Below are 5,000 nucleotides of genomic sequence, written 5' to 3' on the forward strand. Positions count from 1 at the left end.
CAGGTGCCACAGGTCGCGCGCGCATCTGGCGGTGCGGGCCGGGGGCGCACGCTGCAGCGCGGCCGCACCGGGAGCGAGGTGGATTTCCAGGGGTGCTGGGGGTGTGGTGGTCCGCACCTGCGACGAGTGTGCCCGTATAAAAACACCGTGTGTTTGCATTGTCACAAGGTGGGACATTTGAAACGTGTGTCGGATGGCGGGGGCCTCCGTTGGGGTCTTGGATGGCGAGGTGCGGGAGGACCCCAGTGACCTGGGGAGCGGCCTGCAGCCGGGGCATGGCGATGCCGGCGGGCCGGAGCAGGAGATACAACCAATGTTGAGTCTGTTTTCCATTGGTCCGGAGGTGACAACACCGATCACGGTGGAAGTCGAGGTGAATGGCGAGCCGACCGTGTTTTACGTGGACACCGGGGCTGCAGTGTCGGTCATGGGCGAGCGGGCGGCTCGTAGTCTTCGCGGTGTTCGCCTGGTCAAGACTACCTTGTCGCTGTGCACGTACACCGGCGAAGCGATTGCACCGCTTGCGGTGGCCGACGTCTCGGTGCTCTACCGGGGTCGAAGCGCCCTACTCTCGGTGTTTGTGGTGCGAGGGGAGGGGCCCGCCCTTTTGGGTCGGGACTGGTTGACGCACCTCGAGCTGGATCTCCAGTTCGTACCTCCAGGTGCGCCGGTGCTTCCTTCGTTGCTTCCTTCGAGACCCGAGGGCGAGGTTCTGGCGGCAGGAGCCGCATCGATGCAACGGGAGTGGCCGTTCGTTGTTGCCTGCAACGGTGATGTGCGGTTCGGGAGCAACGGGAGCCGTGCCAGCTCTCACGCTGAGCTCTCGCGCTTCGGCTGCGCTCATGAGGCAATGCGCGCCTGTGTCGGTCAGGCGATTTCGACGGGGAGTTGCAGCGAGCCCGTCGCGTTCAAGGAGTTCGCGGATCGCGACCATCGGCGGCGAGCAGGTCCTCGCAACGTTGCGACGACAACCAAGAGACGGACACGTGATGTGGTTTATGGGTTGCTGTTCATTGCGTATTTGTTTTTCATTGCTCAAGTGATGTGGTTTAACGTTGTTGAAATAAATGCCGACAGTTCATGTGTGAGAATAGGTTTGCCTGAGATCAATCGATGGGATTTGCATCATGATCAATGTGATGTGGAGGCTTTGGGAGCGATGGTGGCAAATAAAGAGGTTTTATTGGCCTACCGCTGCCACGGGCCACGGGTTGTTACTTTGTCATGTGCGGGGATTTTATCGGGAGAACGCGCTGTACGAAAAAAGGAGTTTGCAATTGCACCAATGATGTTCTTATTGTTTTGTGACGGGCCTGAGGTTAAAGTGTGGTTGGAATGGAGTTGCTACCGTCTAATTGCCGTGTGGATCTCAGAGGTCGACTCGGAGCCGGGGCTGGTGCGCTGTTCAGCGTTACCCCCACCTCTGGTTTCAGCAAGGTCAGACGTGCCTGGCGCCTGGGGCGCAACTCTCTGTTCTCGCCCGAGGCCGTTTGGACATGCATTGGAATCTCAACTGATTGTGGTGCGTGGGTTGTTATGGAGTATTTGTTGCGTCCAGCCGACGGCGCTGTTCATCGTCCCCACCCAAGGTGTCGGATCTGGCGTTGGCGCCACGGCTTCCAGACAGCGGGCTTCCGGCCTCGGAATGTTTATCTGCTTCAGGTCTGGCTGGGGGAGATGTGCCGCCTTGTCGGCCGTAGGCGTTTGATGGTGCCGGGGGAGGTTTGCTCGGGGGGTCGCCACGGCCTCGCCGGAGGGCATGTAAGCATGAGCCGCCTGGGGGCGCTTTTGCTGCGTAGTGCTGCTGTGCTTCTCGCCTTGCTGCTTCATATCTGTAACGCGGTCAGGGTTTTGTGGGTTCATGGTGCAACTCAGTCTTCGGGACCTGGCCGTTGCAGCTCCAATCGCTCGGGTCTACACGTTATATGGTGTGATATGCCTATGCTTTTTCTTTTTCGTACCTTGTCTGCTTTTATATCGTGGTATCTTGTACTGCTTATGCTTATTATGATGATGATCATTTAATAATCATAGTTTTAGGAGGGAGGAGTGTGGTGTAGCGGGCCTGCGGGGCAGGGCATGATGGTGGGGGAGTGGTCGGCGTGATCACGTGTGTGCAGGGGATATAGGAGTGCGCGCCGCCTGAGGCGTTGTAGTGGTTGCCGTAGTCGCCGTGGCTTGTAGAGTGCATCGAGTACGTAATAAAGGGGGAGTTCCGGGCCACGTACGCTCGCGCTCCCGCTCGTGCAACAAGGCCGTGGTTGAACTGTTCCCCCGCTCGTGTCTGCCTTTGAAGCACCACTACCACGACACTACACCTCTCGCCTTGTGTAACTCCTGAGATAATCTGAATAACTGCATCTTTCAAGTCAGCAATTCCGTTTGGTTTCAACTGAAACACACTCCTTTTGACTCTTCCTTGGCAAAGATAAGTGGCAAGTCTGGGGATCACCAGGACCACATTGATCCAGTTCCATGACTGATAACATGGTGAGGAAATGTTTCCCTCAGCCAAGTGAGACATTCATTAGAAATGTTGGATGCGAGTCCGTATTGTTTAAACCACCGATTTTCATTATTTCTCACCCTGTTAAATCGGTAAGTCTTCAGCATGTGACGATAATGATCTGATGTCACAATTACTGCAGTTTTGGTATTGGGGTCTTAAAAAAAATGCAGGGCCTGGAGAATCGTCACAACCTTGATCCACATCAGATGGTGATTTTCAGATGGTAAAGTGATGCTTCTTTATGTTCTTGTGGTTTTACCAATCCAACAAATCTGCAATTCTGTTTATTTATCATCCCATTAATGTAAATATGGCACTCATCAGAGAAAATTATGTACCGGTTATCAATATTGAGGTCTTCATTTTTCCAGTGCTTCAGAAAAGCTGTAACAAAATACATACCATCCTGTGTGATCATTTTCATCAAGTGCCTGGAAAAGCTGGATTTTGTAAGGAAAAAAAGCTCAATCTCTTCCTTAAGTATTCGTCACACGATATGCAACTGATTCCTATTTCAGCTGAGAGTCATCTTGTTCATTTGCATGGACTTCTCTCCATGGGTTGACCGACAGCTCCAATAGTCTCTGAGACAGGAACACAAACACACCTTACTGAGCAGCCCTTGTTCGTGTTTAGTAATAAGCCGTATCTTTCATCTTTCACACTTGGTGCCTTTGTTGTTTTGTAAGCAGGTACACAAAGTATTGGGAATCTTCTCTAAAATCTCTCTGCACTCTCTTCGGTGACTTTGTTTCAATGTACGAGTTATAAATAAAGATGTGCTGCTCAATGGTAAATTGCCCCATCATTTTTAATACCTGTAAAAAAAAAAACATGTGTCATGTAATGGAATGAAAGTTGAACACCTCTTTTTTCACTTGTTGTACCCGTTCCTTCCCTCAACCACAAAAATGTACAAATTCTTTTGGTCTTTGCCTAAAGTAAGAAAGCCAGAATGTTGTTGTCCATCACAGTGGAATTTTGTGGATTTCAAAAGCTATGGTAAACACCGTACTTGCTGCTCTTTTGGTGAACTGCCATGCTGTAGTGGTCTGGGAGCTGTTCACACGGGGTGTGTCTGGTTTCCTGTGTGACCCTCATACTTAATAAGACCAAACCTGTGGCCAGCAATCCCATGGGAGTTTTATGTTGCATTTGTCCTGCTGGAAGCTCATTCCATGCTAAAAGATTTTCCACCACATTAATTCCAGAACAACTGGGCTCAAAGTAGGCCATGCACGAGTACCTTGTTGGCCCAAATTGGCCTCCGAAGTGCTGAAGCCCAAATCAATTGTGCACTATAGGACATGATCCTCGAGTCTCTCCTATTGTTCCTCACCCTCACTGCGACTGAGGTCCTTCTCACTTTCCTGTATTTATAAGGATATTTTAAAAGTCAGCAGCAAGGAAAAAGATGTGTGAAAAGGTTCCTTTTATATTTGTTTGCAATGTTCTCTTTTGGGTTCAATGTTTCAGCATTTCATTCTGCATGGGGAACAAATGTAAGGCCCTTGTCTGGGGAATAAAATTATGTCCTCATTTGGTAAAGTTTATAACCTGTGTACTTCTGTAACGGTGAACCAAGAACCAAGGCAGTATGATGAATGTTTACATCCTCTGTGAATATCATCATGTGCATATTCTATATGTGAACACCTGATCATCTTGACATGAAGGCTTGTAAATTTTTCCTTTGCATAAACTGTACTCGTCCATAGTTTGAGAAGTTAAATTTGTGATCTGATCACAATGAGATACAACCACCCACCCAATATCAATCTGTTGTGTGCTCAATGTAACGAGGGTTTTAAATCATTTGAAGCAACTGGCAAACAACACTGAGAGCCGAGAAGGTCAACCGGGTCTTCGTTTGTGTCACCTGATTTGCAACCATGCATATAACACCTTCATCTTTGTTTCACGACGCTCTTTGTAGTACCAGTCAATCGGACCACAGTACCACCGACCGACCCAGCTATACCTGTTTTTGTGAATAACCTTTTCTGTTGACAAGTAAATGGAGATTGAACAACTGAAACCAAGCTCTAAATTGCCTCCCATGATGTAGTAAAGCAACAGGACTGTACCAGCTCAACTATCTGGCTTTGCTATTTATGATACCCCCTGTTGTTTTTCATTTAAGGGCCATTTGTCGACCTTTTGTTCCTTTGGACTGCTTAGCTTCTTGGCCGATGAGATTGCAGAGAAAGAATGTCCTATGAGATGAAGTCAGTAGATAATGAAAGCAATTTAGAAACTTATCAAAACAGGACGTTGCTAACGACGTATCGGCTGAAATGCACCCGACCTTGTCAGATATCGAGTAGTTACTATGGAGGGGAGAGGCCTCACTGGTGAATGAGGGTAGCTGTCAATTCCAGCACAGAACTAGAAGTCTACATTTGCACAACAATAGTGTATAAAAAGGAATAAAACACTTTAGCTTATCCACCATGAAAAATGTATACTCACCAATATTTCTGGGCTTGCC

This window comes from Eptatretus burgeri, chromosome 2 (genome assembly GCF_056783735.1).
Source record: "Eptatretus burgeri isolate ZD-2024b chromosome 2, Ebu_testis_v1, whole genome shotgun sequence".
NCBI lineage: Eukaryota > Metazoa > Chordata > Myxini > Myxiniformes > Myxinidae > Eptatretus > Eptatretus burgeri.